The following is an 11,152-nucleotide window of genomic DNA, read 5'->3' as shown; positions in this document are numbered from 1 at the left end:
AACCCCAAAACTTCTGGGGAGAGATCAGAATGTTGGCTGGAGAAAAGGGGAGACCTGATCCCAAACATGGGCCCCAGTAAGAAACTGATCAGCTGCTAATTTCATGGGGCACAAAGACAAGACATAAATGCCAAAAGCTGGTTCAGTCAATATTCTCTGATTATACCTTCTGTGCCCTAGGGAGGCAGAGCTAACAATCATTGCTCTATAATACCACCTGACTTTGAGACCATACTGGAAAACAGGGACCTCTGCCTAGTCCCAGGGGGAGAAGTGCAATGCTATAGAAAATCAGTGAGCTGCCAAGGAGGGAAGCTGAGCACTGAGGAAGCCACAGGAAAGAAGTTATTCCTAGATTGTATTGCACTGCACCTTCTAGGAAGAGGGAATAGCTTGTGCAAAGACCCAGAGGTGAGTCCAGTACAGGGGGAAGGAAAGGCCTGGATTGAGACAAAAGGTCACTAAGGGGACCCATGCAGTATGGGAATGACCTTGGGTTCTACATAAAGCAGCTCTCCTCCCTAGGGCACAGAAGGTATAAGCAGAGAATACTGATTGAATCAGTGCAGCTGTATTTGGACTCTTGCTGGAGACAGGCCAGAGTACTGCTGCTAGGAATGGGGTAGGAGTGCTGTGGGCAGTTCTAGTAAAGCTAAAACGAGTTCTGCTCAGCATTTCCACCCTCATGTCATAACAAAAGAGCCAAGAACAGCTGTTCAGTCAGAAACCAATGGTGCAGATGTTTATTATGTAGATTCACAGATGTCCGAGTGCCCACAGATGAATATTTTTTGGCCATAAAAGGTAGTGAAGCAGTGATACATGCTACATACAACATGTACAGACCCTAAAGACATGATACGGACAAAGAAACAAGACACAAATGTCCAAGTATTATATGATTGTATTTAAATTAAATTATCCAGAACAGACAAATCCATAGCAACACAAAACAAATGTACAGCTGCCAGGGATGGGGGGAGGGGTTGGAAGAATGGATATAGGAAGAGATTGTTTAACTAATACAAGGTTTCTTTTGGGGGAAGGTAATGAAAATGTTCTGGAACAACAAAAGTAATGGTTGTGCAATATTGAAGATAGAAAAATAGGTGATGGATTAGTAGAACAATAAATTACCCAGACATGGTAGGTAACTCAAGTCTATAATCCCAGCACTTAAACTCTTGAAGGAGGATTGGCACAAGTTTAAGATCACCTTTGGCTACACAGTGTACTCCAGGTAAGCTAGATTCAAGAGTTAGGCCCTTTCTAAAAAAGCCGAAAAGAAAAAAAAAAAAAACTAAGTAGGTTCATAAATGATACAGAAAAGAGGATTTATATGATAGAAGGATAATGATGAAGATGGATGGATAGATAGATGATAGAGATAGATAGATAGATCAATAGATAGATGAGATAGATAGAATTCTAGTTTGCTTTTCTACTAAACATTCTGATGCACCACGCAGTGGTGGTACATGCCGTTAATCCTAGCACTTGGGAGACAGAGGCAGGTGGATCTCTGAGTTCGAGCCAGCCTGGTCTACAGAGCAAGTCCCTGGACAGCCAGGGTTCCACAGAGAAACCTTGTCTTGACAAACTTAAAAAAAAAAACCAGTATTCGGACCAATACAACTTTGGAGGGAAGTATTTGTTTGGCCTATACTTCCAAAAGTCAATCATTAAGGGAAGTCAGGGCAGGAGATCAAACAGTAATGTGAGTAGAAACCATGGAGAAAAAAGCTGCTTACTGGCTCATTCCCTCTGGCCTATGCTCAGCCAGCTTTCTTTAGAACCCAGCCCTAGGAATGGTACTGCCCACAGAGGACTGGACCATCCTTTATCAATTAACAATCAAGAAAATGCCCCATCGGCATGCCCACAGACTAATATAGCTGAGGTAATCTCCCAAGAGACTCCCTCAGATAACTCTGGGCTGTGTTAAATTGACAGTTGAAGCTAACTAGGAGAAATAAATATGGTAAGTTGTAAAAGACAGTAGATAGCTGATAGTGTCTTAGTCAGTGCTCTTTTGCTGGGAAGAAACACCATGACCAAGGCAATTCAACTCATTAAGCATTTAATTGGGTCTTGATTAATTTCAGATGTTTAGTTTATTATCATCATGAAGGGGAGTATGATATGTAGGCAGACATGGTGCTGGAGAAGTAGCTGAGAGCTCCACATCCTGGTCCATAGTTCATAGGCAGCTGGCAGAGAGAGAGACAGGGGGGTGTGGGGGCTGGGCCTGGCTGGTATGGGCTTTTGAAACCTCAAAGCCCTTCTCCAGTGACACACTTCCTCCAACAAGGCCACACCTAATCCTTCTCAAGTAGTGCCACTTCCTGGTGACTAAGCATTCAAATATATGAGCCTATGGGGGCCATTCTCATTCAAATAACCACAGATTATAGGCAAACAGACAGACAGATAGATGATATATATATGACAGATAGACAGAGAAAGCCAAACAAGCAGGGCCCTTGCCTCGGCAGAAGCCTGAAATCTAGAGGGGAATCTGAGAATTAGGAGAGGCAAGGTGGCCCCTGAATTTGGGCTGTCTGGGTGTGTAGGGGGTGGTAGTGCCCTTTCAGGGAGAGGCAGATTAGAAGAAGGAGCTGATTTGGGGAGATAGTGTAGTTTCCAGAGGATGAAGAAGCCACGAGTAGCAGCCAGTGCAGCTCATGGTGTTCAGCTGAGCAGGATCAACAGAGGCAGGTGGTAGAGGAAGTTGAGGAGTTGAGGTGACTTCAGAAGGTTTGAAAACCTTGAGTGACACATGAGAAATAGAACACATGATTGGTTAGTCCTCGATTCTCCTCCAAACTCTGCCAAAATGACAAATAATTTAGCTATCCGAAGGAATATAGTCACAACAGAAAGTAAGGGAGGGACTTAATGGACAGTGTGTAGACGCTCAGCAGTGGGAAGGAGCAATAGCCTATTTAGGAACCGGGCAAACTGAGCAAGTGATGGGAGGCACCAATAGCTGTGCACCCAGCGTAAAGGCCACAATATAAGGCCTCAGGAGAAATGAATCTCTCCACCACCATGATCTTAGACTTCCAACCTGCAGGCCTGACTACATGGTACTGAAAGAAACAATGTTGGGGCTGGAAAGATGGGTCAAAGGTTAATAGCATTGACTGTTCTTCCAAAGGTCCAGAGTTCAATTCCCAGTACTGACATGATGGCTCACAACCATCTGTAATCTGGCGCCCTCTTCTGGCCTGCAGGCATACATGTAGGCGGAAAACTGTTTATATAATAAACAAATAAAGTCTTAAAAAAAAAAGAAACAAACATCGTATCGTTATTTTCAGAAGGGGAAAGGCACCCAAGGCCTCTCTCTTAAAAGTCTTATGGGGCCTCTTCCCAGAGGATAATGAAGAATTCCATCTGTAGACCTGCAATTTTCTAAGAATCTCACCAGAAACCCCCTTTACAGGAAAAGGGCCTAATGGCTTCTGGGGCTTGTGGAAGTCATAATACAATTTACAGGAGTCAATTCTCTCTTCCTCCATGTAGGTCTTGGGGATCAAACTCAGGTCATCAGGCCCAGCATCAAGCCCCTTGACCCACTGCTGTGTCTCGTTGACCCACGTGGCTCTCAGTTTTACCTACCAGATTATAATCCTACCCAAACTACTTCGAGAGGCACCCTATTATCTCAGTTGTCAAAAAGAGAGGGCTGCAGAAATTGCTTAGCTGTTAAATTTGGTTCTTAGCAACTAAATGTGGCTCATAACCATCCTTATCTGATGTCCTCTTCTTTTTTTAAAAAAAAAAAGATTGATTTATTTATTATGTGTACAACATTCCTTCCATGTGTGCCTGCAGGCCAGAAGTGGGTACCAGGTCTCATTACAGATGACTGTGAGCCACCATGTGGTTGCTGGGAATTGAACTCAGGACCTCTGGAAGAGCAGTCAGTGCTCTTAACCATTGAGCCATCTCTCCAGCCCCTGATGTCCACTTCTGACCTTCTCTGGTACCAGGCACATACATGGCACACAGACATACATGCAGGCAACCTACATATACATAAAAAATCTAAGAAAAATTTTAAAAGATGTGAAAGAAAAAAATTCTTGGGCTGGAGACATGGCTCAGTAGTTAAGAGCACTCCCTGCTTTTCCAGAGGACCTGAGCAGAGATAGAGAAAAAAAGAAGGTGGAGTCAGTGAGATGCCATGAAGCTGCTAAAGGAGAAGGCACCAGAACCATACTGGTAAACCACTATCTTCGTGGCAATATATAGAATAATAGAAATTGGTTGATTTAAGATGTAAGAGTTAGTTAGGAAGTCTAAGCTAAGGCCAGGTGGTGGTGAACACCTTTAATCCCAGCACTGGAGAGGCAGAGGCAGGTGGATCTCTGTGAGTTCGAGGCCAGCCTGGTCTACAAGAGCTAGTGCTAGGACAGGCAACAAAGCTACAGAGAAACTTTGTCTTGAAAAACCCAAAGGTGGGGGGGGGAAGAAGTCTAAGCTGTTGGCAAAACAGTGTTGCAATTAATATAGTTTCTGTGTAATTATTTCAGGTCTGGGCTGCTGAGAACAAACAAGTAGCCTTCAACTACACAGTCTAAAAGTTCAACTTTTTAGCTGGGCAGCGATTGCTCACACCTTTAATCCCAGCACTAAGGAGGCAGAGGTAGTCAGATCTCTGTGAGTTCAAGGCCAGCCTGGTCTACAAGAGCTAGTTCCAGGACAGGCTCCAAAGCTACAAAGAAATCCTCTCTCGAAAAACAAAAAAGAAAAGAAAAGAAAAAAGAAAAGATGCCAGTCATGCCGATAGGATATGTTATATGTTAAAGAGGAGTAGACAAATTGGAGGCCAACTGGGCTATACCTTGGACCTCAAGAGGCAGCTTAAATGAATAAAGAAAAGTATTTGTTATCAAATCTAAGGCTAATGAACTGAGTTCAGTTCCCAGGACCCACATGGTAGAAGAAAAGAATTTTGTGTCAGGCAGCGGTGGCGCACACCTTTAATCCCAGCACTTGGGAGGCAGAGACAGGCAGATCTCTCTGAGTTCAAGGCCAGCCTGTTCTGGGGAGCTAGTTCCAGGACAGGCAGGGTTACACAGAGAAACCCTGTCTTGAAAAAATAGAAAAAATTATAATTTTGTTGTTCTCTGATTTTCATATCACCCTCTATGTGACCCTGTCTCACATAGCAATAAGAAGTAAATTAAAAATATTAACTAAATATAAAAAGACTGAAGCCAGAATCAGGTGTGGTGACTTGCAGCTGTAATCAAAGCACCTGGGAGGTGGAAGCAGGCGCATCAGGAATTGGAGGTCGGTCAGCATGGGCCATACAGTGAGTTTGAGGCCAGTGTGGAGAACTCAGTAAGAACATGTCACAAGTGAAAGCAATGGTGGTAGAGCACTTGCCTGCCGTAAATTTGGTGAGAAGGAAAGACAGACAAGGGAAGGAGCAATTTATCTCTAGTCCAGACTTTGGTCAGAAAAAGACCTGAGGAAGGTGGATCCCTACCATACAATCCACACAACCTGCAAATCTTTTCTAGGCTAGGTAAGTTGTAGGGTAGAAAAGAGGATTGAAAATTTCCCTGGCTTTGCCTCCTGGATTGCTGTTGCTAGGACTATCTGGAAAGCTAAAGTGAGTGCTGAGTTAAAGAATGTCAGGTGACTGATAAACATCTCTCACAGCCTTTAGGGGTGGGATCAGTGGGACAGGGAGGGCAAGAATCTAGAAAAACAAGTTACTTTACTTTTGGAAAACAGATTACTTAGTTTTATGAATTGTCACTGTTTAATAAAAATGAAGTTTTTAAAATGATGTGGCCTTGGTTAACAGCTACTATGCAAGAGGTTCAAGCTCCAGTACCATTTTTAAGAGAAGAGGTAAAAAGGTGTTCTGACATTTTACAATCAGCCTTTGTGAGGAAGAGACAAGAAAGATCACAGGTTGAAGGTCAGCCTGGGCAGCTACCAGGTCAATCTGAGTTTCAGAGAAAGAGACCCTGTTTCCCTTCCAAAACTTTGCCTCAAAGCATCACAGTTTGTAGTGCAATGTGTGTAAACCCCTGGTTCAAATGGCAGCATGCTCCTCTAAAAGAAAAAACAAAACACACAAGAACAAAACCAAAAGAGACACCTCCAAATAATTAAAACAATTCTGGAAAAGCAATACTGAGTCGGAAAACACTTTTTGGTTTCCAAATACTGCTGAGTAACCTATTACAGTGAAGTACTGGATGACAGAGGACCTGACGGAACACGATAGGAGTCCAGACATCTCACCAAGAAATGGTAGCATGACTTTTGACAGGGATACCAAAGCTACAAGCTAGAAATGGACAATTCTTTCCAAAATACTTTTAGGGGAGCTTAAAACAAATAGTTTCAGGGAAAGAAGATACCTACATGCAAAAGAATGAAGTTCAAGGGCTGGAGAAATGGCTCAATGGTTAAGAGCACTGGCTGCTCTTCCAGAGGTCGTGAGTTCAATTCCCAGCAACCACATGGTGGCTCACAACCATCTGTAATGAGATCTGGTGCCCTCTTCTGGCATGTGGGCATACATGGAGGTAGAATGTTGTATACATAATAAATAAATAAATCTTTAAAAAAAAAGAATGAAGTTCAAGGCTGAAGAGATGGTTCATCAGCTAAAAACACATAATGCTCTTAGGGAAGACAGCTCAGCTCACAGCTGCCTCTAACACCAGCTTGAAAAGACCCGATGCCATCTTCAGCCACCTGCACTTCCCTCAGCATACACATAATTAAAAAGGAAATATTTTAATTAAATTAAAATTTTTGTACTACACATAAATATTTGTTGTTGTCATTGCTTTAATTTTAATTTTATCATTTTTATGTGTGACACGCACTCCTTGTCCAGCAAGAAGGAACGATCACAAAATCAAGAATCCTTCTCAATCACAATTTATTGGAGCACTTGATTGAAAAGGGGAATGGGGAAAAGGGATGACGAGAGAGAGCGAAAAACCCAAAGGCAGCTGCTTTTCTAGGGTGAGAGGCCCGAATGCTGATTGGTTGATGCCATTCTGCTAGGGCCCAAGGCCACAGGACAGGTCAGGGAACCAAGGCTCTGAAATGCAAAACACAGGCCCCAAGCACTCTGGCCTGCGTGGCAGCATCAAAGGATCTGTATACCTCCAGGCTGTAGGACCGCTGGCACTATCTCGCCAAGGTGACATCCTGGCGGCTCCTTACATTTATGTATATGTGTGTTTTGTCTGTATGTATTTCTGCATACTATGTACACACCTGATACTCTTGAAGACCAGAAGAGGGCATTGGATGCCCAGGAACTGAAGTTACAGCCATGAGTTGTCCTGTGTGTTTCTAGGAATCTAATACAGGCCATCTTGAAGAGCATGTAGTGCTTTATGCATTGTTTTGTTTTTGTTTATTTTTTGGCTTTGGGTTGTTGTTGTTGTTGTTGTTGTTTGTTTCTCAAGACAGGGTTTTTCTGTAGCTTTGGAACTTGTCCTGGAACTAGCTCTTGTAGACCAGGCTGGTCTTGAACTCATAGCGATCCACCTGCCTCTGCCTCCCAAGTGCTGGGATTAAAGGTGTGTGGTGCTTTTGAACTGATGAGCCATCTCTCCAGCCCTGACAGCTTTTTTTTTCATAAACTGATTGGATTGGCCCATTAGCTCAGGCTTCTTATCTTATTAACTCTTGTAACTTATATTAACCTATTATTCTAGTATATGTTAGCCACATGGCTCAGTACCTTTTTCAGCAGGGCAGGTCACATCCTGCTCCTTCTGTGTCTGAACAGCAACAGCTTACTTTTTTATGTGTACTATTGCTTCACTTTTAAATCGTCTCCTTGCTACTTTGCAATCTCTGTGTGCTTATTTCAGTTCCTTGAATAAAACACCAAGAACCTGAAAGTACTCAATTCAGACAGTGACCATTGGTAGTTAACATATTAGCCATTGTTATGGGCCCATGGGGAAGCAGAGCAACTTAGTGGCAAGATCATGTGACAGAGGAGGCTGCTCCCGTCATAGTGATCTAGAAGCAGAGAGAAATGGAGAATGGGACAGGAACAAGATACACCCTTCAAAGGCCCACCCACTTCCAGTGACCCACTTCCTCCAACTAGACTCCGCCTCCTCATCACCTTCTTGTAGAGGCATCCAGTAAATGGATCCATGGCTGGATTAATCCACTGATGATGTCAGAGGTCTCATGATCCAATCCCCATTGTTCTGGTTTATTTTTGTCAACTTGATACAAGATCCCCTGAAACTAGAGTTATAGGAAATTGAGCCCAGGTCTTGTACAAGAGCAGCAATTAATCTTAACTGCTGAGCCATCTCTTCAGCTCCGATCCATTGTTTTTCTACATTTCACCAGAATACAGCCAGGAAATAATTTTTAAAAATAACAGCTTGGGGCTGGAAAGATGGTTCAGCAATTGAGAGCACCGGCCGCTCTTCCAGAGGTCCTGAGTTCAATTCCCATCAACTACATAACTCACAACCATCTGTAATGAGACCTGGCACCCTTTTCTGGCCTGCACGCATACATGCAGGCAGAACACAGTATACATTAAATAAATGAATCTTTAAAAGAAAAAAGAAAAAAAATACTTTTAAACCAAGCGGTGGTGGCACATGCCTTTAATCCCAGCACTCAGGAGGTAGAGGCAGGTGGATCTCTGTGAGTTCGAGGCCAGTCTGCTCTAGAGAGCTAGTTCCAGGACAGGCACCAAAGCTACAGAGAAACCTTGTCTCAACAAACAAAAATAAAAAGCAAAAAATAAAACAAAACAAAAAATAATGTCTTAAGGCTAGGAAGGCAGAGCAGGCAGATCTCTGTGAGTTCAAGACCAGCCTGGACTACAAAGCGAGTTCCAGGACAGCAAGGACTGTTATACAGAGAAACCCTATCTTGAAAACAAAAGCAAAAAATAAAATAAAAAAATAATAGCTTGGGGGTCCATCAAGGTGAACTTGCCTGGCAAATCTGATGACTTGAGTTCGTTACCCAGACCCACCCTGGAAAGAGAGAACTGATTCCCAAACATAGTTCTCTAACTTTTACATACGTTCTGTGGCGTGCATGCTGTAGCACACGTCACACATACACAGGACAACAGCGAGAATGACGATGACGATTAACTTAACATAGAAAAGTTGGCCAAATAGGACAGGTATGATGGTAGTCCCAACAGTCTGGAGGCTAAAACCAATTCAAGACCAGTCTAGAGGCTATATTAAAATACAGGGTGAGACTCTGTCTCAAACAAAACAAGACAAAATGCCAAAGCATACATACAGGGGCTGGGGATATAGCTCAGCAATAGATCACTTGCCTAGCATCCATGAGGGCCTGGGATCACATACAAAAATATACATAGAAGCCAGGCGGCTGTGGCACAGGTCTTTAATCCCAGCACTGAGGAGGCAGAGGCAGGAGGATCTCTGAGTTCAAGGTCTACAGAGTGAGTTCAAGGACAGCCAGGACGATACAGAGAAACCCTGTCTCTATTTCAAAAATCCAACACACACACACACACACACACACACACACACACATACATACGAGAACAATTAGGCTGACCAGACCCCTTTCCCCCATAGGAGCCTGGTGTACAAACAGCACACTCGTTTGGAGTGACCTCACCCTGCGGCCTATATGGGCTACCCTAAGGGACCTTGGAGACAATCATCTCCAATCTAGGCCCCAGACAGGTGTTCACAGTGCCTTAGGGAAGCCTCAGGTCACCACGGCCAGGGGGGGTCTCACTGTCCAGGCCATCAACGTCTACCTGAATCACCCCTCAGAATAAGGAACATCTGAGGGAGGCCCTATGGAAAGCCAAGTTCAAGATCTCTGTGCTGCCAGAGGCAAGTGGTGTTATTAAGCCCCTTCCTCCCACTTTCTTGCCCTGGTCTTCCTCACTGAGTTCCTCTTTGTCTGTCTCTCTCTAGACCCACTGTTTAGCCAAGGATGACTCTGAACTTCTCATCTTAATTCTTCTGCCTCCTGAGTACTGAGATGACAGGTGATTTAGTAGGGTAGAGGGAAGCACCACGGTAGAAGACCTCAGAGTCATCCTTGGCTAAACAGTGAGCTTCAGGCCATCCTGATCTATGTAAGATTCTGTCTCAAAAAAGAAAGAAACTAGCCTCCAGAGGCAGAGGTAGGCAGATCTCTGAGTCTGAGGCCAGCCTGGTCTACAAAACAAATTCCAAGACAGCTAGGGCTGTTGCACAGCCTGTCTCAAAAAACCAAACCAAATCGAACAAAACGACAATGAGAGAGAGAGAGAAATTCCGAAATCCCAAGTTAGTGTTTACATTCTCTGGTATGGATCACTTTCTTCTGTGTCTTTCTTTCTCTTAACCCTAGTGCTTAAAATCCACATTAACATCTTTTCACAAACTCCATCTCTACCAGGTAGATTAGAACATACCTTTAATTCCAACACTCAGGGAACAGAAGTAGGAGGATTTCTGTGGATTAGAGGACAGCCTGGTCTACAGATTGTGTCCCAGACCAACACAGACTATGTAGTAAGACCCTTTTTCAGAAAAAATGCTGAATGTTGGGCCTAGAGAGAAGGCTCAGCAGTTAAAGAGCACTGGCTGTTCTTGCAGAGGACCCAGGTTCTGTTCCCAGCACCCACATGGCATCTCACAACTGTCTGGAACTGTACTTTCAGGGGATCTGATATCCTCTTCTGACCTCTCTAGGCACCAGGCACAAACATGGGGCATAGTCATACATGCAGGCAAAACACCCATATACATAAAATAACTTTTGTTTTTCGAGACAAGGTTTCTCTGTAGCTTTGGAGCCTTTTCTGGAACTAGTTCTATAGACCAGGTTGGTCTTGAACTCACAGAGATCTGCCTGCCTCTGTCTTCTGAGTGCTGGGATTAAAGGTGTGCGCCACTGCCACCCAGCAAGATAAAATATTTTTTAAATGCCAAGTGCATTGGTTTTATTGAGGATACCACATCTGTACAGTGGAATTGGGAGGGAGAGGCAGGAAGCCCATATCTCTTCTGACCAGTGAGTCCCTTGCCAGCAGCTAGAGACCCAGGCACACAGCCAGGAGATGACACCAGACTAGTAGAGACTGCCTCCCTACCTATAAATGAGTGGCATACAGCTGGTCTGTGGAGGA

General features: G+C 43.8%; 1 pseudogene; it reads left to right on the top strand.

Annotated features, from left to right (window-relative positions):
* The first annotated feature begins 9,559 nt into the window (after positions 1-9,559).
* On the top strand, positions 9,560-9,686 carry LOC125415507 (small nucleolar RNA SNORA70; annotated as a pseudogene).
* Positions 9,687-11,152: the final 1,466 nt, after the last annotated feature.

Source organism: Myodes glareolus, chromosome X (genome assembly GCF_982192425.1).
Source record: "Myodes glareolus chromosome X, mMyoGla1.1, whole genome shotgun sequence".
Lineage (NCBI taxonomy): Eukaryota > Metazoa > Chordata > Mammalia > Rodentia > Cricetidae > Myodes > Myodes glareolus.
The sequence above is the reverse complement of the archived record's forward strand: the minus strand, read 5'-3'. Positions and strand labels throughout refer to the sequence as shown.